Source organism: Erithacus rubecula (assembly GCF_903797595.1).
Source record: "Erithacus rubecula genome assembly, chromosome: 22".
NCBI lineage: Eukaryota > Metazoa > Chordata > Aves > Passeriformes > Muscicapidae > Erithacus > Erithacus rubecula.
This window is the reverse complement of record NC_136674.1, coordinates 10778290-10803289: the sequence shown is the minus strand read 5'-3', so window position 1 is coordinate 10803289 and position 25000 is coordinate 10778290. Positions and strand designations below refer to the sequence as shown.

The window sequence follows — 25000 nt, the reverse complement described above, 5'->3', positions numbered from 1 at the left end:
TGGCCCAGCTGCCAGAGCATGCTGGTGGCCCCAGAGCTCCGGGTGGGTGGCCTGGTGAGGTTGGTGGGAGGGGGTCTGGGGTCATCTTGGGACTGACCGTGGGTCTTGTCTACTCTGCAGTGAAGAGCAGCCCTGGCTGGGGGGCCTGGAATAGACAGGGGCAGAAGAGGTTGGACCCTGGTCTGGGTAGACACCAGAGCTATGGATCTGACTCTGGATGGACACTGGTGTGGATGGACACCAGAGTCATAGATCCCAGCTGGACACTGGTCTGGACAGCCCTTGGCCCTGCAGCCCCTCAGCCTAGGGAGCTCTCAGCCCAGATGACCACCAGCCTGGCCACACCCTGGCCCACCCCACTGGGCCACCAGCGCATCCCAGTAGCCCCAACCCCAAAACCCCCCAAAATAAACCCAGTTCCAGAACATCAGCTCCTATTGGTCCCTGCAGAGTGAGTGGGAAGCTAAGGCATGAGCTGGGGGGTGACTTCGCGGTGATGGGAGGGGACCCACCCAGGAGACCCTGAGACCCCAAAATGAGCATCCACCTGCCCAAACTGTCACGGCAGCACCTCAAGCCCCCAGCTGTCACATGGGGGGGTACTCCAGGAGCCACCAAGACACCACAGTCCCTTTGAGGGGTGACTCGCGGTGTCCCCCCAGTGTCACCAGCGTGTCCCCAGCGGGAGAATCGACATCACCTCCTCAGTAGGAGAGAAGGATGAAGAAGAAGCGGAGGAGGAGAAGGCGAGGATGTGACTGAAACTCCTGCCTGGTCACATGGGAAAGCCACGACAAGAACTGAGCATGGGCACAGCAATAGAGGTACCGGGGGGACGGGGGACATGGGGACAATCCCCAAGGTCCCCTTGGGGGATGCTGCAGTCAAGGCAGCATGGGGTGTGTGGGGTAGCACAGGATCCTTAGGGGGATGCAGGGGGGTGGAAGTGGCCAGAGGTGACCCCAAAAATGTCACCACTCGCCCTCCTGTAGGATGTTGGCCAGCCCCTGCTTTGGGGCGCTGGTGACAAATTGGCAGGTGGTGGTGACAAAAAGCACAGGTGCCACCTTGATGATTGCACAGAGGGGGTCTTGCAGTGCCACCAAGCCCACCTCCCAACTGTGGCACACCACAGGGTGACAAAGGAGGGGTTAGGGTTGTCCCCAAGGTGCAAGGGGTTTGGTGGGGAAGTGTGGTTCTACGGAAATGCCTCCAATCCTGTCTGTGCCCAGAGCACAGGGGTGGCAAGCACCTGTTACCCTGTCATCGTGTCCCCCTGTCCCCCTATCCCCTCTCACCCTGTCTCCCGTCATCCATTGTAACCCACTGTCTCTTCTGCTGGGCAGTGAGGGGTGGTGGCACTCCCAGAAGGGTGTCCAGATGGATCTGCACTCGCCTGGTATGTGGGCAGTTGTCAAACATGACCTGAGAACACTGGGTGGCACTGTCATTGGCACATCACTGTAACTGTCATTAGCACTCTCACCGTCACCATCATTGTCACTGCCACTGCCGTCATCACAGTCACTGTCACAGCACTCACTGGCTGCCCCCAGGGTCTGCAGGGGTACCAGTGAACAGCAAAGAGACACAGGGACAGAAGGACAGATGAGGGACAGAGGGACACTCAGGAGAGACACGAGGGGGACATGAGTGGGACACCAGGACAGAAGACATGAGACACACAAAAAGGACATGAGAGGATACAAAAAGGACAATCAGAGGGCTCTGGGGACACTTTGGGACATTTAGGGACACTCAGGGACACTTGCGTACACTCACAGTATCACTGGAAGTGTAGCAGTAGGGGATTTTGTGGTTCAGCAGCATTTGGATGTCGATGGCCTTGAGCTGGAACTCCATGATGACACTGATCAGCCTGAGAGGACAAAAAACACCACAAGAGGTCTCAAAATCACACAAAAAAGGAAAAAATTCAGCTCAAAATCCCAAAGAAACCAATGAAAAAGGGAAAACTCCATCCCAAAAAGTCCCCCAAAAAACAACAGAAAAGGAAACAAATCTGCCCCAAAATCCCCAAAAAACCCCATGAGTTCCCAAAGTTCCAAAAAAACACCTGGAAAAGGAAAAATTCGATCCTCAAATCCCCTAGAAATTAAAATTCCACCCCCAAATCCTAAAAAAAAACAAAGAGAAAAGGAAAATTTCCACCCCAAAAATCTCAAAAACTCCAACGGGAATGGAAAATAAAATCCCAAAAAACCCCAGGAGTTCCCAAAATCCCCCCCAAAAAAACCTAGAAAAGGAAAAATTCTGCCCCAAAATCCCAAAAAGCCAACAGGAAAGAGAAAATTTGGCCACAAAATTCCCCCAAAAATACTGGGAAAGGGAAAATTCTTCCCCAAAATCCCACACAGGAATTTGGAAAATGGGACCACAAATCCGACACTGGGATTTTAGGGATGGGAAACATCCCTGGATGGGATTTTTGGAATTTTGGGGGTTTTTGAGATTTACCTGTGGAATTGGAGAGTGAAGTTGCATGTCCTCATTGAGGACAGCCAGGTACTGTGGGAACAGGGAAACAATGCTGGGGGTAGCACTGGGGCACCTCAGTGTCCCCAAATCACTCTCGTGTCCCAAATCACCTCCACAGGCCTGAGAACCTCCCCAAACCACCACTGGGTCCCCAACTCTTCCAACCCCTTTCAGGGTCCCCATGACACCTTATCAAGGACGAAGGCCAGGGGTGGGAGGTGCTGGCCTGGAACAGCACCCCAGGGTGCCCGGTCCCCCCTGCTGATCCCACGTCCCTCTATGTCCCTGTGCCAGGGCTGGCACTGACGGTGGCACCAGGCCAGGCCCCATGGCACTGGCACAGAGACCGACCAAACTGGCTCAGCACCAGCAGGGCCACCCATGGGGCAGGCACAGAGCCACCCTGGCCTAGCCCCGCACCTGGCCTGTCATTGTCATGCTGCCACACCCGCCAGCATTGCCACCCCATGGACACATGTCCCCTGGCACTGCCATGCTTGTGGTGGCATCTCCATGGGCATCATGGCACCTATGGTGGCACTCTGTGGCCATGTGTCCCTTGGTGTCATCACACCCCTGGTGGCACCTCCATGGCCACCTCATCCTGGCACCCCTGAAGGCATAGCCTCATGGGTGACAGGGACACTATGGGCACCCACACCCTGTTCTGTCCTCTCAGTTGCCCTCTTGGGGACATCCCCGCTGCCAGTGGTACTGCCACCTGATGCCACCATGTGGGACGTGTCCCAGTTCTCACTTGTGGATGGACACGTGGTGCCACTAGGCAGGGATGAGGAGGTGAGTGAGCACATCAAGAATGTCCCCTGGGGTGCCAAGGTGGCACCTCCTGACCCCACAGTGTCCCCAGGGCTCGTGGCAGAGCAGGACCCACACTGGCAGGGTCTAAGGCCACCAACCTGTACCCAGAAGGCAGAAGGGACCCCAGTGAGGATGTGGTGGTGACACATGGGAGGTGGCACGTGGCATGTGGGGCACATGTAGGCACAGGGACCTATGTCCTGTGCCCTATGCCATGCTCCAAGGTCACGTCCTCTGTCCCTGTGTCCTGTTCCATGTCCTATGCCCCATGTCCCATGTTCCATGCCCTGTGTACCATGAAACCTGTCACGCTGTTACCCGACAGTGAAGGAGAGACACGAAACAACAGAGTTGTTTAGTGCGGTGCTTTATTGAGGGCCCTGGGGTCTGAGGACTAGCGTCCAAAGTTAGAGCCTCCCCCTTAGTTACATTTTCAGGGTTTAAATACACTTTTAAAAGAATTACTTTACTCTTTGATCTTTTTGCTTCACTGCTCCTACATGGTTTTCTCAAGGTGTCTTCACTCCCTTTACATTCCTTCTAGTAATAAATTGTTACAGTTTCTTTAGATAAGTCTCATACATTATATCAGCTAGTTCCACACCAGTACACACAGAGTCTGCCAACACAGGGCCTAGTTTATAAAACAACCTTTAGCATAACTACTGCTAATACTAAATTAATATATATATATAAAGTTTATCTACTTGCAACAAATCTTCCCTTTTGAGCATCACTTAATCTTCTTTGCAGGGATGCTTAAATATTTACATGGTTTCCATCTTGAAATTTCACCACTTGCACTGCATTTTTGTATGGAGGAGGTGATGTCGCTGGAGCATGGGTAACTGCGCTGAGCAGTCTCCTGGTGTACAGGCGCTCTTTGGTGATAACTCCTGTAAGACACTTAAAGACTTTAATAACAACTAATACAATGATCAATATCATGATAGCATATTGAATTTTTGATGAGATTCATCCAGAAATTTGGAGCCCGAAGGATTGAAACAGAGCACCGACCCAATTATGTTCTGCATTTTTTTTTAATTCTTTAACCTTTCCTTTTACACTTTCTAATTGAGAGATGTCATTTTTTTACATTAATTGTCACATTCGGGATATGGATACAACAATGGTCAATTTTATTACTGAGATAACTACACACTCCATGCTCCTTTAGTAATAGCATATCTAATGCCATTCTATTTTGTATTGTCATTCAAGTAGTTGCCTGTAATTGCAAATTTAGATTTTTAAAACCTTTCTTGGTGGCAGCAGCTAATTTCTTAGTTTGTCCCATTAATCGATAAATTATTTCTCTGTTTTTATAAGAGGCAATTGGTGCAAACAAGGATTCTAATACCCATCCAAATTTTACTTCACTATTAGGTTCCTGCCATTGATTTTTTTCATTTTCTACTTCTTTTTTGCTTCTTTCTACTTGAGGTTTTAATTTAGATTGTCTCCAAAAGGGACATAAGGTGGGAATTCCTAATGTGATTTGAGTGACGGGGCCATCTATTGGCATGTGAGTCATCCATAATTTATGTCTTAGAACCCATACCAAATTTTTCAGACTTTTCACTGTAGTGGTTTTGCAATTAACATCCTTTTTGTAAATTTCTGTCATTGAGTGATTGTATCCTTTGCATTCACATCTTAATTTTAATAACATTCTTACAGGCATGAGTCTTATTTCTAATTCTGGGGTATTACAAGTATAAACCTTTGTACAACTCTAATTCTCATTTTATTGCCGAAGTTGCCGGTGGGCGAATTGTAACATTGTCGGGCTCTTGTGTGTTTGATTAATTTTTCCTGTCCATTGGATGCATCATTTGACTGTATTGATGTAACTGTAAGTTTCTAACAAGCTTGGTCCCTAAATTGTTTTTTATTCTTCTAAGGTAGTAAAGCGAGTATGGTTCCCACACACCTCTTCTTTGGTTACTCTTTCTTTTTTTACTATACTTTCTATACATGGCCATATAACTGACTTTGACACCATACAATTTCCTGCCAATTTAGGATCATCGACCCAAGCATAGTATCCTGGTAACTGTTTACACTGTTCTTGTGTTAACTCTTGAGACACTATGGCACATACTTTCACCCACTCGGTAACCTTTTTCGGTATAATTTGACAATTTTATGTTATATTAGCAAAGGCATTTGGCACTTCAGTTATTGGTATTACTCCCCATGGGATAGGTTTTCCTGCTGCCTGTGGTAACGGCAAGCATGCTGTAATTTTGGAAACATTTTGGACTATTCCAAAATCTCTAATTAGTCCAACGACTAAATTTTCTTGTTTTGTACCTTTCTGGAATTCTGGGAACTTGCTTCTTATATTACTTGATACCTCTCGGACCTTTCTTGACTGAATTTGTCCTTGAGCTAATGACACTGTAGTCTTTGAGTGTACCTACCAAGCATCCTTAGCTACTCAACACCAATAAGTCCCTTTATCATTTTCCTGTACATCTCGCACAACTAATGTTAGAGAATGTCTTAACTTTTTCTCAGTGTAGTGTTTATCACTTTGAGGAAGATTACTTTTTTTAAACCACCATCCAAATTTTTTAAATTCATGATTTGCCTTCACTTTGCATTTTAAAATTGCTGACTGCCCCTGTGATACTCGGAAAACTTCATGTGTTGGTTTTATTTTCTGTCCTAGGTGTGTTTTAGCAATTACTTTTCTTTTTCCATAATTTGCGAACCATCCACAAATTACAACACAAATAATTTCTCCTTTCGAACTCCTTATCTTAGCCTCAGTATCATTTAGCCATCCAATTCCGTGTTGATTACTTAAAACTACGTTACTTTGTTCTTTCGGTTTTTCCCATTGGTCTAATTCTTTGTTTCGTTTTCACCAAGTTAGTGAATATTTGTGTCCATACGAGCTTTCTGTGACCCAAGTACAATTAATTCTTAAAGGGGGTCCAACTTAAATGTTAACTTCGGCTTCAAAAGGAGCAACTACCACTTTGTTGACAACACTTTTTCATTTTTCTACCCTAAGTGTGATCTGTTTGTAGTCAAAACTACCTTTCATTATTACTAAGCATGTAAACACATCGGTGTCATCTATGGCTACATTTGCAATTGTCAGAGTAGTGTTTCCAGTGCGTGTATCCTTATCCCAAATCGTGACAGTGCTACCTTTGTGCTCTCTATTTCCTCCTTTCCAATGTACAGTCATTTTACCAGCTCCAATTTCCTGGTCATTTTGGATCTCGCAGGTTAGGTTCACAGTCATTCTCTCCATTGCTCCGACCAATGATTCTGAAACAGAAACCGTTATTATTCTATTAGTGGACAAGGACCTTAAGATCACTAACAAAGCAATAACTAGCAACCTGGTACAGCTCGTATCTTCATTTGCACTGGGGATACGATTTGCACTTTCATTGAGCCGGGACCTTCTTGACTCGTGTGTAGTGTATCCAACTGTCGATCCCTGCCACCTTGACCGCTGTAAATGTGGTCAAAATCACCAGGTACGGGCCATTCCATGTTTCTCTCAGTGGCTCTGTGGACCAATTCTTTACATATACATTTTCTCCCGGTTGTATTCTATAAACCGGATTTTCTAGAGACAGAGGCCGATTTCACTGCAAAGCTCCCCGCAAGGAGCTGAGAATTTTGTTCAGAGACATAACATAATTAAAAATCACCTGATCCCCCGATATATGTGGATCTCCTTTTAAGGTGGTAGCATGGCATGGTCTGCCATACAATATTTCATACGGACTCACTCCCACCTTTTCTCGGGGTTTAATCCTAACCCGTAACAATGCCAATGGTAAAGCCTGAGGCCACTGTAACTTAGCTTTTTGGCATATTTTTTTAATTTGGCCTTTTAATGTCTGGTTCATTCTCTCTACCTGCCCACTAGATTGAGGTTTCCAAGGAGTATGCAAATTCCAGGTTATGTTTAGCATTCTGGCTACTTCTTGTACTATTGTAGCAATAAAATGGGGTCCCCTATCTGAAGATAATCCTAACGGTACCCCAAACCTTGGAATGATTTCTCTTAAAAGAGTTTTTACCACTTCCTTTGCTTGATTTGTCCTGCAAGGAAATGCTTCTGGCCACCCTGAAAAAGTACACACATAGACTAGCATATACTTATACCCTTGGGATCGTGGTAACTCTGAAAAGTTTACTTGCCAATAATTTCCTGGTTCTGGCCTTACTTGTAATTTCCCTAACTGAACTTGCTTCCTGACTACAGGATTGTTTTTTAAACACAATGGGCACATTGCATTCACTCGTTTTGCCAATGTTAACATCCGATTAGAGACTATTTCATTTCTCAAAAATTTCACCAATACATCTGCACCCCAATGACACTTGTTATGCTCCGTGACTAAAATGGTTTTCATTACGTTTTCTGGTACTACCACTTGTCCCGTGCCTGTTACATACCATTCAGTAGAATTCTTTTGTGCTTTTAGCAACATTGCCAGTTTTTTGTCGTCAGGTGCATATTGTGGCTGTTGAGTCAAATAGGGTGTCACAGGGTTTACCTTGGCTGGTATCAGGGCCATCTGAGGCCAAACCTGCTGAGTGGCTTCCCGGGCAGTGAAGTCGGCTAGACGATTTCTATCGAATATTTTCCCTTCTTCCTTTCGATGTCCTCGTACATGCATCACTGCTATTCCTTCTGGCCTGTGAACTGCTTCGAGCAGAGATAAGACTTCTTCACGATGTTTAATTAGAGTTCCCTGTGAATTAAGCAACCCTCTTTCTTTCCACAATGCACCATGAATGTGAATTATTCCAAAGGCATATTTTGAGTCAGTCCAAATGTTCACCTTTTTCCCTGTGCTCAGAGTTAAGGCTCTAGTTAGTCCAATGATTTCAGCTCTCTGTGCTGAAGTTCCAGGGGGTAGAGCCTTTGCCTCTACTACTTGTGTAACAGTCACTACCGCGTATCTTGCGTACCTGGTACCATTTTCCATAAAGCTGGATCCATCTGTGAACAGTTCCCAGTCCACCACTTCCAGCGGCGTGTTCTTCAGATCTGGGCGGCTGGAATACACTTGTTCTATTACTTCCACACAGTCATGTGCGAGCTCCTCTCCCTTAGCTTCACTGCGGAGAAACTCTGCTGGATTGACATGGTTAGTTGTCTCTAATTCCACATCATCTTGTTCCCTCAGGATGGCCTGGTACTGTAACATTTTACTAGATGACAACCAATATGGCCCTTTTTGTTCTAAGACTGTCAAAACCATATGGGGAACATATACAGTCATTTTTCTCCTTAATGTAAACTTCCAAGCTTCCTGTATTAGCAATACAGTAGCTGCCACAGCTTTCAAGCAGGATGGCCACCCAGCGCTTACTGGGTCTAATTGCTTCGAGAAGTACCCCACCGGCCGCTTCTAGGATCTTATTTTCTGAGTCAACACACCAATTGCCAATTGCTGTCTTTCATTCACATAAAGCTGGAAAGGTCTATTTAGGTCTGGGAGCCCTAAAGCAGGTGCTTCCTTTAGGGCCTGTTTTAAGTCTTGGAATGCTTTCTCCTGGGCAGGGGTCCACTCCAATCTTTGTTCTTTTAAGGCCTTATATAGAGGTTTTGCCATAAGTCCAAAATTCAATATCCATAATCTACACTAGCTCACTATTCCAAGAAATGATCTTAACTCTTGATGACTCCTGGGGAGTGGAATTGAACAGATTGCCTTTACTCGGTTCACGCCCAAATGGCGCTGTCCTTGGGTGAGTTCACATCCCAAGTATAGCACACTTCCACGAACCAATTGGGCTTTTTCTTTTGAGACTCGGTACCCTGCCTGTCCCAGCATGTTTAACAAAGCAATTGTCAAAAGAGTACACTTCTCTTTCTCTTCCGTAGCAATTAATATGTCATCTACATACTGCAGGACTGCATAAGAGAAAGGAGGCTCCTTTACCTGTGTCATTTTCCATTTCTCTAATTCCTTTGCGAGCTGGTTACCAAAGATGGTTGGACTATTCTTGAAACCTTGTGGGAGTCGAGTCTAGGTGAGCTGTTTCTTGCGTCCTGTAGCTGGATCATTCCATTCAAAAGCAAAATACTTCATACTCTCTTCAGCCAATGGAATGCAGAAGAAGGCATCTTTCAAGTCAATCACAGTAAACCATTTAAATTTCTCTGATACTGATGTTAACAGAGTATAAGGATTGGCAACCACCGGGTGAATGTCTTTAACTATTTCATTAATGGCTTTCAAATCCTGCACTAACCTGTACTTACCATTTGGTTTCCGAACCGAAAAAATTGGGGTATTATATTTCGATTCACATTCTTTTAACAATCCTAACACTGTGAACTGAAAAATCATCGGGGCTATTCCCTGTTTAGCTTCTAATTTAATGGGGTACTGCCGTACCTTTACTGGCTTTGCCCCTTCTTTTAATTCTACTACTGCTGGGGGAGCTGCTTTTGATTTTCCAGGTATCCCTGATTCCCATACCCATGGCACAACTGCTTGTTCTATCTCAGGTGGGACAGGCTGTGGATCCACTTTGCTTATCACAAATATTTTCCCAATCTCTTCATCTGGAATTTCTAATTTCACCCGTCCATTTTCAAATATAATTTTAGCATTTAGAATAGATAACAAGTCTTTTCCAAATAAAGGTTCGGGGCAATTTGGCATGTACAAAAATCTATGGTCTAATTCTTTCTTTCCGAATTTCAAACTCATAGGTTGTAAAAAGGGTCTCTCTCTACCTGTCCCATAGCCCCTACCACTTGGACTGTTGTGTCGCTTAAAGGTCCCAATTGCTTATTTAAAACCGAATGTACTGCACCAGTGTCTACCCTAAATACCTGTTCTTCTCCCTCCACCTCGATCCTGACCTTCAAATCCTGATCTAGTCAGCTCTGACTCTGATTCTGATAGCTCTCCATCATCATTATTTGGGCTTGAGCGGCATCTACTGGCAAAAGAGGGTAACTAGGAAAGTTACCATTGTTTCCGCCCCCTCCTCTCCCAAGCCCTGTTCTTACGGGGCACTCATTTTTCTAATATCCCAGGTGTCTACAAAAAGCACACTGATTTGGATCCAAACTTCCTTGTCCAAAATTTCCATTATTTCCCGGGTAAAAGCCTCTACCTCTGCCGCCAAATCCTCCACGACCTCTGCCCCTATTTCCTTTACCTTTACCACGTTGTCCTCCTGTTTGCCGTATTAATGCCAAAATACTAGCCTGCTGAAGCTTGGCTGTTTCCTTTTTCCTATTATTGTACACTTTCCATGCAGTTTCCAATAACTTTTCTAACCTCCGGGTATCCTCTCCCTCTAACTTCTGTAATTTCTTTCTGATATCATCCTGAGATTGCCCAGTAAACAACAAAGCTATTTGTAATTGCCCAGCCTCCGACTCCACATCTAGACTAGTAAACCGTCTAGCTGCCTCTTTCAGTCTTTCTAGAAAAGCCGAGGGGGACTCATTTTTCTCCTGCTTGACCGTATATAATTTAGACCAGTTCAACATCTTAGACATTCCGCTTTTGACCCCTTCTATTACTAATTCTTGAAACTGTTTTAATCTGCGGTACCCTTCTCCAGTATTTGGATCCCATCCCGGATCATCCTGGGGAACTACTTCATTTACTGACAACCCCATTATTCTCTGGGTCTGGATATCTTCCCTAGCTTTTTCCTTAGCAGCTCTTAACACTATTTCCTTTTCAGTGGAATTCATCAATGTATCTAGCAGGACCTGCAAATCGTTCCAATCCGGATTCTGAGTTTTAACAACCATCTTTACCACCCGCGCAGTTCTTTCTGGATCTTCCCTATAACTTCCAGCCGACTGTTTCCATATAACCAAATCACTAGGTGAAAACGGTACCTTAACTATGACACGTTCCCCTTGGGGTCTAACCGCTTCCCTAAGAGGGGCAATTAATTGTGGCTCCATTTGGTTCTTCCAACCCTGCCGGGTACGGGAAGCCAGTGGAGTCCTCTGAATTTCACAGGAGGCACCTGGGGAGGGGGTTTGAGGACGAAGGGCTACTGAAAGCCGAGAAACCCCCGGAGTCCGTGGAGACTCCGTAGCTTCATCTTCTTTATCTTCATCACTCCCCCCCAACTCTTCCTCGCTTAATGATGGAGCAGAGGGACCCGCACGGGACGGACCAGCAACATATAGGGACATATCCTCCTCCTTTGTATCCAACTTTACCACACAATCCACACACAATCCCTTTTTCTTACACCCCAGACATTCTTCCTTCTTATCTTGAAGCCAAATCATCAATATCTCACATTCTTTCAACCATTCCGGGTGCCTCCCCAAGTAATAAAACAAATCCAAGTATGGCATTTCATCCCATTTTTCATTATCTTTCAAATATTGCATTAGAGGAGTTATTTTTCCTTTGTCAATTGTCCCATTTAATGGCCACTCAGGCCCCCCTTCGGACCCATAAAGTGGCCACCAATGATTACAATAGTCAATCAACTTCCCTTTGATCAAACCTTCTTCAGAGAACCCCCCTTTTATCCATTTCTTTAACAGACACCCCAAGGGAGTATTCTCCAGAACCTTCCCATTAGATTGTACCAATGCCTGGAAAGTTTTCAGCGACATCATTCCCAAACAGAATAGACAGGAAAATAAAGAAAAACTATGCAGATAGAAAGATAGACCAGCCAACCAACCAACTTGTCACCCTCTGACGCCGCGGGGGAGCAAGTGCCGGACCAGCGAAGCTTTCGCCGCGTCTTACAGCCGGCGCCTAGGCTTTACCCAAGACGTCTTTAGCCCAACCCGGCGGAGCCGATGCTTCGTCTTACGGGCAGGCACCCAGTACCAGAGAATAAAGCACCTTCGGGCTTACCTCCTGCAGTTGTCCGACAGGTGCGGGGTCTGGCAGGAACCAATGACTCCCCGAGAATCACTCGGTGCCGGCGTGGAGTGGATCAGGACGCGAACCACCCCAGCTACCTTCGGAGTCCTGCCGCGGTCACCAGAAAACTGTTGCCTGACAGTGAAGAAGAGACACGAAACAACAGAGTTGTTTAGTGCGGTGCTTTATTGAGGGCCCTGGGGTCTGAGGACTAGCGTCCAAAGTCAGAGCCTCCCCCTTAGTTACATTTTCAGGGTTTAAATACACTTTTAAAAGAATTACTTTACTCTTTGATCTTTTTGCTTCACTGCTCCTACATGGTTTTCTCAAGGTGTCTTCACTCCCTTTACATTCCTTCTAGTAGTAAATTGTTACAGTTTCTTTAGATAAGTCTCATACATTATATCAGCTAGTTCCACACCAGTACACACAGAGTCTGCCAACACAGGGCCTAGTTTATAAAATAACCTTTAGCATAACTACTGCTAATACTAAATTAATATATATATATAAAGTTTATCTACTTGCAACAACGCCCTGCCCTAGCCATGCCCAGGGCCTCACACCAAGCTCAAGCTTGGCATCGTGGCCCTGGGAACTGAGGCTGGAAGTCAGCTGGGACAGTGCTTGGCATCATGGCACAGCAGCTGGACACGGGTGAGGATTGGGACTGGACAATGGACGCTGGGACTGGGCACTGGGAGTGGACACTTGCACTGGGATTGGGACTGGACACCAAACCAAGATCAGGATAAAGCCCTTGGGCTGGTCTGGCGGCAGTGGGAGGTACTGAGGTTACTGGGGGTACTGGGGGTGCTGACTGCTCCCCCCTAGAACAGGACGAGAGGAACCCTCGGGGGGGGAGGGCGATGAGCCCCGAAATTGAGACACCCCACCCTGAGCTCCCAGTTCAGTAAGGTCACGGTGCGACAGCCTTGACCTTGGCTCCTCCTCTGTCCCTGTCCCCTCCTCGCCCTCCAGGGGATGACACGGGCTGTCTCTATCCCAGTCCCTATTCCCCGTCCCCATACTCTGTCCCTACTCCCGTTCCCTGCCCCCTCTCAGGACGCTGCCGCCATCGCTCCGGCCCTCGCCGGCCCTCATGTGACCGGGGAAACCCCGCGATGCTCCCGCCCACCAATCCCAGCGCGCGATCGCTCCTGTATTTGCATAACCGCGCCCTTAAGTCTGGCCCCGCCCACCACCAGCTGTAGCTGAGTCTGGGCTGTTTGCTCCCAGTTCCCTCCCGGTGCTCCCAGAAAGAGCGATACTGGGAGGGAAAGCGGTCCCAATTGTTTCTAGGCGCTCTCAGGATCGCTCCCAGTGCTCCCAGTATCGGTCCCAACGCCGCGCGGGGTGCAGCCGCTTTGGAACCCCTCCCAGGGCAGAGCGCGCCTGGGCCGGACTGGAAAAGGAGGAGAGGGAGGAAGAGGAGGAGCGGGAGGAAGAGCAGCAGCAGCAGAACCGGACGGCTCCCCCGCCCGCCTGCTTAGGCCGCAGCTCCCCCGGCATCACCCTTCCCCTCGGAAGCCGCAGGTGAGGAGGGAGGGGGAGCTCGCCCCGAATCCATCGTGGAGGGGGGTCTCCGGGAGGGTTTTTTTTGCGGGGCAGCGGATGTTTGGATCTTATAGGATCCCAAAGCTGAGCCGGAAATGTCCCGGGAGAGATCTTGGGGGGGTCCCACATTGCGGTCCCGGTAGCGGCGGGGAGGGGGCGATATCGGCTCTGGGGATCCCCGGCAGAGCTGGGGGGGAGCGCGGGAGCCCCGGAGTGGGGAGAGCACAGAGGGGTGATCCCGGAGCCGGGGGACCCCCGGCAGACTGGAGGGGCGCGGGAGGTTGGTGCTGAGCGGGCTCCGGGTCCCCGAGGCTGAAAGGGGCGCTGACTTCTCCAGCTCCACTTGGGCAGCGGGGCCATCAAACACAACGCGCTCAGCCCTCTTTTCCCCACAAAACTGGATTATTCATTCCTAAACCTTGCCCCGATGGAGGACGACGCCGTGAGGAAGAGGAAGATGGCCTCAGAGCCCCAGGCAGGTGAGGAGGAAGTCACCGCCCCTTTTGCCCTCTGTCCTGCTCCATCTCCCAGCCCAGCACGGCCGGCTGCAGGACAACCCCATTGCTTATACCGTTCTGCCGGGGACAAACCATGGGGATCTCCTTCCCATTCACTCTGGCATGGAAGCAAATCTCATCCTCTTCTTGTCCTTTCTCCCCCAGACAAGGAGCTGAGGATGGAGACCAGGGAGGACAAATCCCTGTGGCAGAACCTCATGGAAGAGGCTTTTTGGAGCAGCTCCGCGGCACAGGAATCCAACATGGAGGAAAAGCTCCAGAGATCCTTCACGACAATGGGCTGCAAACACAGATCTTGGGTATATGATGAGGAAACATCCACCAAAGGCCAGAGAAGTGGACAGAGCTGCAATCAGAGCTCAGAGCTGGTGATCCATGAGAAGCTTCATGATGGGGAGAAGCCCCACAAGTGCTCAGAATGTGGGAAGAGCTTCAGCAAGAGATCCTCCCTGATCTGCCACTGGAGAATCCATGTGGGGGAACAGCCCTATGAGTGTGGGGAGTGTGGGAAGAGCTTCAGTACAAGATACAAACTGATTCGCCACCAGATGATCCACACTGGGGAGAGGCCCTACGAGTGTGACAAATGCAGGAAGAGGTTTCAGACTAGCTCAAATCTCCTCGTGCATCAGCGGACTCACACAGAGGAGAGGCCCTTCCGCTGCCCCGACTGTGGGAAGGGCTTCAAATACAACTGCCGCCTTGTCTCCCACCTGCGTATCCACACTGGGGAGAGGCCCTATGAGTGCTCCCAGTGTGGCAAGTGCTTCAGGACCAGCTCTGAACTGATTGTCCACCAAAGGATCCACATGGGCAAACAGCCCTATGAGTGTGATAAATGCAGCAAAAGGTTTCCAACCAGCTCCAGTCTCCTCCAGCACCAGCGCATTCACATAGAAGAGAAACCCTTCTGCTGCCCCGAATGTGGAAAGGGCTTCAGGTACAACTCCAACCTTGTCACCCACCGGCGCATCCACACTGGGGAGAGGCCCTACGAGTGTTCTGAGTGTGGGAAGAGCTTCTCACAGAGCTCACACTTGACCAAACACCAACGGAGGTTCCACTAAGGGAAGCCCCGTGAGTGCCTCGAGTGAGGGAAGAGCTTTGTGAGCTGCTCCAGCTTCATTCTCCATGGCAGGATCTACCCTGGATGATCCTCCAGTGGGCAGAACTCTGGTGATCTATGTTGGGAAGACACCTGGCTGGGGCTCCACGTCCTCCTGGCTTCTCTTGGGCACCTGGACACATCTACAGACCAATGTCAGAAATCCATTGTGGAGAGCAGTTGTCAACTTCTGACCCCAGAAAAATCTCACTTTTTTTACATCTTCTGGTGGCATGAAGCAACACTGGATTGCTTTGGTGGTCTCCAACTTAAATCTATCATTTTAATTCTCTCTGGCCCATGAGCATCTTCCACAGCCAAATGGGAACAGACTGGGGGAAAACCTATGATTTTTGAGACAGTGGGGTGGAAACCACACCAAAAATAGTTCTTCCCACCCAGCCAAGCATGTGGATGCTCTGCCAGTAGGCACATGTAAATCCTTTTGTTTTGGCCTTGAAACTAAAAGGTTTCTGTTCATCCTTTTGAAAGCCCTGAAACTGGGGTAAAAATAAAGATGTTGAACTAAGGCATAGATGGGGAGATGTGGGGGACATGAACATGGGTGAGGTCATGGATGGGGACATGAGGGGACACAGCCTTTCATGGGGACATAGACGTGGATGGGGACACAGATTTAGCTGGGGACATGAGGGGACATGAACATGAGTGGAGAGGTGAAATGGAACAGCATCAATGCAGCACCTTCATCTCAGCCACAGCAAAGCACTGCCCAATGCAGTTCCTGTCACCACATCCCTGCTGGATGGGTTGTTGACAAGTTGACAAGGGCAGGAGGGTTGTTGACAAGTTGTTGTCAGGGCTTGTTCAGTTGGTGACAAGTGGTGTGAAAGCAAGTGACAGCCACTAGTGTCCCAGGGCCACCACCCTAGGTGAGCCCAACTACCTCTGGGGACAGGGCAAGGGTCAGTGCCATCAGCAGTGTCACATGGCCCCACGTGGGGTGTCACCAGAGGTGTGGTGACATTGTGTCCTGCTGTGTGTCCTGGTGGCACTGTGTCCCCTCCCCTCTGTCCCCATCCTCCACTGCGCTTCCCTGTCACCCCTCTGTGTCAGTACCCTTCCATGTGCCCCTATCTGTCCTCCTATGTTCCTGTCCCCCCACCCCTGGTGGGGCCTAAGCCTCTGAGGTCTCAGGCCTGTGTCCTGCAGGGTGTCCCCATGTCCCTCAGATTGTTTTTGTGGCTGCTCCAGGTACTGTCTGCACCCATCCCAGCACAGGCAGGGACATGCTATGACACCCTGTGACACCCCATGAAATCCTTTCTCCTCTGATTTTGGTTTTTTTCCCCCATTTTAGATACCTTCCCCCTATTCTGGATACTTTCTCCCATATTTTGTGTCCTTCCCCTCTTTTGGGTCTTTCCCCCTTATTGGTTCCCTTCCTCCTCTTCTGGATCTTTTCCCCTTTTTTCCATCCTTTCCTCCAAATTCAGGCACCTTCTTGCTTCTGGTACTTTTTTGGGTGCCTTCCCCCTCCTCCAATCCTCTCCCCACCCCTTAACACCCCTCACTCCCCCACTGGTTGCGCCCCAGGAGTGTCCCCAGCTGTTGCCCCACACCACATGGACTTGGTGCTCGACATCCTGGATGCCCTCAAGTCCCTGGCCCGGGGCAACTCCCCCAGCATCGCTGCAGCCTTGGGGAGGTGGTTGGGGGTCTGAAGCACCCCGCAGTGCTGAGCAGTGCTGGGTGAAAGCCCCCCAGCTCTCACTGCAGGCCAGTGGCAGCTCCTGGCTGAGTTCCTCTGCCAGGACCCGGTGACACTGGAATTGGGGCAGTGCTGGCCCCTGACAGTGCCATGGTGGCTCTTGGTCAGCTCTTGGCCGGCATCGAGATGGGGCTGAGATTGGGCAGCTTTGGGCCACCTCTCCTCGCTCTCAACACATGTACCGACCCCCACCTGGCTTTCACCATCCCTTTGGGGACATCCTTCCTGCTGGCAGAGGGGGGTGACAACACCACCCTGCTGGGAGCTAGTGGTTGTTGGAATGATGAGGAGAACCCCCAAAATTACACCTTGGGGGGTCCCCCGTCCTGACTGGATCCTGTGGCCATCAGGCCATGGATGGGGTGGTCCTGGGGCTGTGGCTGGCCTGGGGACCAAGCTGCTTCAGAGCTACTATGGGACTGGGAATGGCTCAGATGCAGCATGCAGTCAGCAGTCACTGGCGCCAGGATTTTGGGGAATGGGCAGGACACAGACATCTGAAGGAGGTTGTGGTGGTTTTGGGGGTGCTGAGGATGCTGTCGCCCAGCCCAGAGCTTCTGAGGGACATGGGGACACAGGAGATGGCAGCTGTTGCTCGTTGGGCGTGGGAGTTCAGCGAGGGTGGGTACAGGCAGGGTGTCACCCTTCAAATGGGAGTTGTTACCTCCCAAACTGGAGTTGTCACCCCCTAAGCAGGGTTTGTCACCTCCCAGACAGGGATTGTGACCCCCCCTATTGTCTCCAGAAGGCCTCCACTATGTCCCCATCAAGTCTTGTTTCTTCAAAAGGCCTCTGCTATGTCTCCAAGGAGCCCCTTGTCCCCATGCGGCCTCTGCCATGTCCCCAATGGCTCAGGGGACACCTTCAACCCCTTGTCCCCATGTAGTAACCACCATGTCCCCAAGGAGCCCTTTGTGGATCTTCTGGTTCCAGCACAGATGGGAATTGTCACTGAAGCTCTTTCCACATTCCAAGCACTTACAGTGTCATTCACCTGTGTGTACCCAAAGGTGGGTAAGGAGGTTGAAACTCTGGCTGAAGCTCTTCCCAGATTCCAAGCATTTGTGGGGCTTCCTCCCATTATGAAGCTGCTCAGGGACAACAAGATAAAAGAGCTCTTATAAGATTGTATCTCTGGCCACCTTCCCAGCTCAGGCTGGGTCTTTCTTCCTGGGATCCCCGTGAAATGCATTTGCAGCCCCTCCTCATATGGAATCTCTGGGGCTTTTCCTCCCTGATGGATTCCTGCTCTGTGGAGCTGCTGCAAACAGCCTCTTCCACGAGGTTCTGCTGCAGGGATTTGTCCTCCCTGGTCTCCATGCTCAGCTCCTTGTCTGGAAGAGTAAGGACAAGGAGAGGATGGGATTTTCCTCCATGCCAGTGGGAAGGGGAAGGAGATTCCCCACCAGTCTGTCCCTGGCAGGGTGGCATTGCCAGCAGGGTTGTGCTGCAACTGGGGGCAATGCTGGGCTGGGAGATGGAGCAGAGGAGAGGGGGAAAGGGGCAGTGACTTCCTCCTCACCTGCCTGGGGCTCCAGGGCCATTTTCCTCTTCCTTGCAGCCTCCTCTTTCTCCATCAGGCCAAGGTTTGGGAATAGGAAATCCAGTTTTGGGTGTGAGAGTGTGAGAGCATTTGGTTGGGGATCCTCCTGCCTGAGCCCATGCCTAGAAGTCACCAGACATTTTGTTTTCATAAAAATCTTCAGACCACCAAGATTCAGCCCAGAAATACTCCAGACTAAAAGATTTAGCTGGGAAACCTCTTAGAAATACCAAGATTTAGCCCTCCAATACTTGAGTGGATCTGAATGGATCATGATTATCCCCAAAAAAAGCTCCCTAGGAGATCCCCCTCTCTGATTTCTCCACTTTGGATTTCTGGGGGTCCTGTGTGTATTGAGGGTTCTCCTCTCTGGGGTCTCCACCCTATTCAGGCTGTCAGGGGTCCCAGGAATCCCAAGGGTCCCTCCTCTCTGCTCTTCCTTGGGCTTCTGGGGCTCCCCCTTCTCTATGCTGCTGGGGGTTCCCTGGCTCCCCCTTCTCTGGGCTCCCCCTTGGCCATGTCTGCGCTCTTGGGGTCCCGGCGCTCCCGTTTCCCCTGACTCTGCTCCAGGCCGGGAGGTGCTCCAGGGGTTCCCCCTCGCCAGGGTGTTCCCCTCTGCAGACTGAATCCTGTGGTCTCCTCTCTCTGGGCTGCACACTTCGGTGTCCCAGTGTTGTCCCCTTCCACTCCGCGGAATAAAAAACCTCCCGGGACACCGCCCCCAAAACTTCCCAAAAGAGCATTTGCAGCTTAGCTTTGGAGTCCTTTGAACGCTAAAGATCTCCCTCTACACCCTCCTGCCAAAGAAAACATCCCCTCCGACGGAGCCCCCAGGATATTTGGGCGAGCTCCCCCTCCGCGGTCACCTGCGAGATGGGGGGGACAATGTCCCGGCGGGGGGAGGAATGCGGACACAGTGAGAGCTGGACCGCGTGGTCCCTCCACTTCCAGTTCCTGCTGCTCCTCCTCTATCCCAGCTCTTCCTCCCGCTCTTCCTTCCACTCCCCCTCCTCTTCCTGTTCCTGTGCCGCCCCTCCTACCCCTCCTTGTCTTTATCCCTCCAGCCCTTCTCCCGCTGTTTCTCCATCACCACTTCATCACCCCACTGCTCCTGTCCCGTTCCCGAGACCTCGCAGCCCGCGGCAGGAGCGGGGATGGAGCCGGGACAGGTCGGGACGGGCAGCGCGGGGCTCTCGGCTGCTCCCACCCGCTGGGGCCGGGGGGAAACTGGGAGAAAGGAGAGGGAAACTGGGAAAACTGGGAGCTGCACATCCAGACTGGGGCTTGGTGGGGCCCTGGGTGGGAAATTCCATCCCTCTGGGCTCTTCCCAGAGGCCTGGAGATGTTGGAGCTGGGACTGCAAAGATGGGTGAGAGATCCCGAGAGTGGGATTTTGGGGACAGGAGCCGTGGGGATGGGAATGTCCATTCCCGCTCCTTTCCCAGGGCAGGGTCACACCTGAGCCAGGTGTGCAGGGCAGGACCTTGCCCTGAGCCCAAGCACTGTCCCACATGCAGGATCTGCTTCCCCTCGGCCTCTTCCTCCTGCGGCCCCAAACCCAACTTGGTGCTGAACAAAGGGGCTGGGCTGGGGTCATCCCCCGGCGGGGGCTGCGCACCCCCTCTGCCGCCTCCCCATATTCCCTCCCGGGGGCAGCAGGAGCTGGGGCAGGAGCCCTGTGAGAGGGAAAAGCAGGTTACACCGGGATGGGGAAGGGGTCACACACGGCCCCTGAGTGTCCCCCCTCACTCCCACCGTGCCAGGAAGACAAACTCCAGCATGGAGCCCCTGTCCACCCACAGCAGCTTGGGGGCAGGGTCTGGTGGCAGCTCTGGAGGCCTGGGGGGGTCTTGACCGGCCTAAAACCCCCTCCCAGCCCCACAGCCACTTGCAGCCCCCTCAAACCACCCCACAGATCCGGGCCGCCCCCACCACAAACCACTCTGTGCCTTAGAAATGGCCCCAGGATCCATCAAAACTTTCCCATCTCTCCCAAGACCCACCCAAATTCTCTCTAAGCCACACAGCCCTTCCAGAACTCCCAAAATTCTCCCACAGACCCCTCCAAAGCCCCTAAACCCCTCCCCAGAACCACAAATGCCCCCAAGAGCCACCCAATCCCCTTCCAATCCCCTCAGGATGCCCTAAACCCTTTCCCAGCCCATCATGGCACTGACCAGGAGAGGCTTGTGGACAGGAACATCCACAGCTGGCAGCAGTTCAGGCACTTCAGCAGCATTTTAGGCACTTCCATCCCTTTGGGCTCTTCCCAGAGGCCTAGAGATGTTGGAGGGGAGACTGTAGAGAGGAATGAGGGATCCCAAGGGTGGGATTTTGGGGACAGGGTGAGGGGCTGTGTGAGCCACTTGCTAGGGTGTTGGTATGGGGGCACCCCTGGTTGTCCCATGTTCCCAGGCTGCAGAGCTGTCACCACCTCCTGCTTTGGGTGGTGGTTCTGGTGGGACCTCCGTTCCTCGGGGCTCTTCCTGCAGCCAGAGAACTTGTAGGGACTCTTCTCCAGGTGGGTCCTCCTGGTGTTCCTTGAGATTTGGGCTCCTACTGGAAGTGACTGGGCTCTCCTGGGACCATACGAGATCATACTGGGAGTGACTGGGAATGACTCCAAGCATGATGAATGCAACTGGGATATATTGAGAGTGTCTGTAATCCTATTGGGGTTGACAGGGACCATTCAATAGGGGAGCAATAGGGACCATGCTTGGGACAACTGGGACCGTGCTGGAGGCAACTGGGAGCAAGTGGAAGGGGCTCAGACTATACTAGAGGCCACTGGTATCACACTGGGAGGAACAGGGAGCAATTGGAACCATGCTGAGGGAAACTGGAATTACACTGGGAGTGACTGGGCTCTGGCAAGCACAGCATGGTGAGGAGCAGGAGGACAGCTCCCATCCCAGCCGGACAAATAGCCCCTATTCCATGGATCCCCCCAGTCCCTGGCTCCCCCTACTCACCCTGCTCTGACTGTACTGGACTTGCAGCATCTCCAGGTTGCTGGTGGATGTGTTGGGGACACTTGCCAGCCTGGGTGTGGGAATCCTGATATTCCAGCTCAAATCAGGCCCTGTTCAAAGGGGGTCACATCCAGGTGCACCAGAAGGTGAGTAGGCTGAGGAGGCTGAAGCACAGGCTGAAGCTCTTCCCACATTCCAAGCACTTGTAGGGCATATCCCTGCCATGAAGCTGCTCAGGAACCATCAGCTCTGAGCTGCATCTGAATCTCTGGCTGCATTTGAATCTCTGGCTGCCTTCCCGACCCAGGCTGGGTCTTTCCTCCTCAGGGCTCCCTGAGCTGTGTTTGCAGCCCCTCCACATGCAGGAACTGCCAGGCTTTTTGTCCCTACTGAACTTGTGTGTTGTCAAGCCTCTCCAAGTGCCCTATTCCATTAAGTTCTTCTGTAGGGATTTGTCCTCCATGGTCTCCATCCTCAGCTCCTTATCTAGGGGAGGAAGGAAAGGAGAGGATGAGATTTTCCCTCTGGCATGGGAAGGAGCGCATCCCCAGCAGGATGGTATTGCCAGTGGGGCTGTCCTGCAGCCAGGGGCCATGCTGGGCTGGGAGATGAACAGGAGAGGGGGAAAGGGGCAGTGATTTCCTTTTCACCTGCCTACATGTCCCAGAACAACTTCTTCATTGTCATGGCCTTCTCCTCCTCCATCTGGCCAAATTTTGGGAACTGGAATCCCAGTTTTGGGGGAAAATGGCATTGGCTTGGGTGTTCCTCTTGCTCAAGTCTATTCCTAGAGATCCCCAGGTGTCTGGTGTCCATAAAAACCTCCAGACCACCCAGATTCAGCCACACTCAAAAAACCACCCATCCTGGAGTTCCCCCTCTCTTGTCTCTCCACTTTGAGGTTCAGGGTGTCCCTCCCATCCGGCCTTCTGCAGCTCCAGAGTGTATTGGTATCCCCTCTCTCTGGGCTGCTGGGGCTCCTGGCAATTCCATAGCTTCCCCTTCTCTGGGCTCTTCAGCTGGGTGTCACAGGGGCTCCAGGGGTACCACCTGTCCAGGATGCCTGTTTCAGGGCCCTGGGGTACCTGTTAAAATGGGTATTGGATGTGTTTGATTTTGTCCAATTAATCAAACAACAAAGTTAAATTTAGCAGTAATTTATTAATAATAGTAATTGTATGTAAATGAATTCAATCAAATATATGAGTTATATAAATTTGAGTAAATACAAAATTCAGCAGCAATTTCAGTATAATAGAGGTCCAATGGTTCAGTTAAATAAAGCATAAGCAAAACAAGCCAGGGGATCCCCGACTGGGGGCACGGGCAGGGCCATTCCTCTCACACCGTACCAAATCAGTCAAGCTAAAATCTCACTTATATACTGTTTACTAATACATATTACTACAGAATCTTCTAGAAAGCTCCTCCTCATTTCTATTCCTAAAATCTCTGTCACTGTGTTGTGTTGCTCATGCGTCACCAGTGGTTGGGGTCTCTCCTCCTTTCGGGGTCTTGTTTCCGATGAAGGCTCTGGGTCTTCCTCAGTGCTCACAGTGTGACCTCTCAGGTAGCGCAGGCACACTGAGTTTAGAGTTACATAATAAATATAAATTCCCACGACAGGCCTCAGTCCAGTGACCAACGCTTTGGAATCATCCCAATTTGGCCCAGTTCAAGGTTGAAAATCTATTTCTAGACACTTGTTCTTAAACCTATACCCTTGCTATCCTGCCTCCCACCTAATATCTGGAGGATGATTTTTTCTGTTTTGTTTAACCATTTCCTTTATCTCTTTGCTTTACAGCAATTAAATACAATTTTTGATGAATTATAATGCAACAATTCTGCCAATATTGTTACAATTTAATAAGCACGAATCACATACATAACGTACCCATGGGTTTCCCTTGTCTGTGGTCCCAACATCTCCAGCCTGCCAGGGTTCCCCCAATCCAGGCTCCACGTCCTTATGGGGATGTTGGCCCCCCACAGGCTGCAGAGGGTCCCCCAATTCCAGTGCCGCCCTTCTCTGCTGTGCCGAGCCCCAGCCCCGCCGATCCCGGGCGATTGCCACGCGGCTCCAGGCTGACAATGCTTCCAGTGAACCCACCAGTGCTCCCAGTGACCCACCCAGTCAGCCCCCAGTGTTCCCAGTCACCTCCCCAGTGCTCCCAGTAACACCCCCAGTGCTCTCAGTGACTCAACCAGTGCTCCCAGTATCCCTTCCCAGTGTCCCCAGTACTGCCAGTATCCCTTTCCAGTTACCCCAAATACCCTCATGTCCCTCCCAGTTCTCCCCAGATCTCTCCCAATGCTGTCACTATTCCCCAAGTCCCTCCCAGTGCTCGTCCAGTGCACCCAGTTTTCTCCTGCACGTCCCAGTGCCCTCCCTGTGGTGCTCCCAGTATTCTCCCAGCACTCGCATTTTAGAGTGGTACTGGGAGAGAAAGCGCTTCCAATTCCTTCCCAGGGCTCTCAGGATTGCTCCAGGTGCTCCCAGTACCATTCCCAGTGCTCCCAGTACGACTTCCAGTGCCACGCGGGGTACAGCCACTTTTGGGTGTTGGCACCTGACCGGGCTAGGAAGAGGAGGTACAGAGGAAAAGGAGGAGGAAAAGGAAAGTCAGGAGCCAGAGGAAAAGAAAGAGGAAAGGGAAGAGGAAGGGGAAGAGAAAGAAAGAAAGAGAAAGTGAAAGAGAAAGAGGAGCAGAACCACATGGTTCCCCTGCCCGCCACAAAGGTCAGAGTTCCCCCGGCTGCTCCAGCATTGGCACCCCCCAAAAAGTGCAGGTGAGTGTAAAGCGCGGAAGAACTCCACAACTTGTAAAATGGTATGTATTTATTCAGTGCTGAGGTGCATGGGGGATAGCTTCTCCAAAAACATGCATGCCTTTGGTGACCTGCACATCTCTTTTTATTCTCTACAAGCTAGGACTACATAATACATATTCGTTTCCTATGTCCACCTGTCCCTGCTTCATATTAAAATTAGCTCCACGCCTCTTTGTGACTGCCCACTGCTCCTAGTTGGTCGCTCTGGTGTTCGTCTGGGGGTCTGGGATGAAGTAAATAATCTTCATCTCAGTTGAGCTTTTCACCTCGCCTTTTTTGTGCATGTGTATTAGTCTTTGGTCACTTTCCAGACCTTGATACCACTTTTCACTGGCTCCGGGGTCTAAGGAATCTCCCTTATCTGGCAGAGGCTTCACTTTTCCATCCTGTTTGTGCATTCTGTAAGTTGTACAGAGCTGTCTGACACACAGCGCCATCCTGGTGGGCTTGCAAGCAGCTGGCCGAAGGGGCGAGAGACGGAGGGAGAGGGATCGAACCTGGCTGATAACACAGCTGACCGAGGCGTGTCACTGAGCTGATAGAGCAGCCTGCT

At 50.6% G+C, this 25000-nt stretch overlaps 1 long non-coding RNA gene across 1 annotated transcript; it reads right to left on the bottom strand.

The window, feature by feature from the left end:
- Positions 1-754: 754 nt before the first annotated feature.
- On the bottom strand, positions 755-23558 carry LOC306811268. Its single transcript, XR_013776639.1, has 3 exons — positions 23510-23558; positions 20096-22697; positions 755-1879 (listed from the first exon to the last, which is right to left on the bottom strand). It is a non-coding gene; the product is annotated as an uncharacterized lncRNA (long non-coding RNA).
- Positions 23559-25000: the final 1442 nt, after the last annotated feature.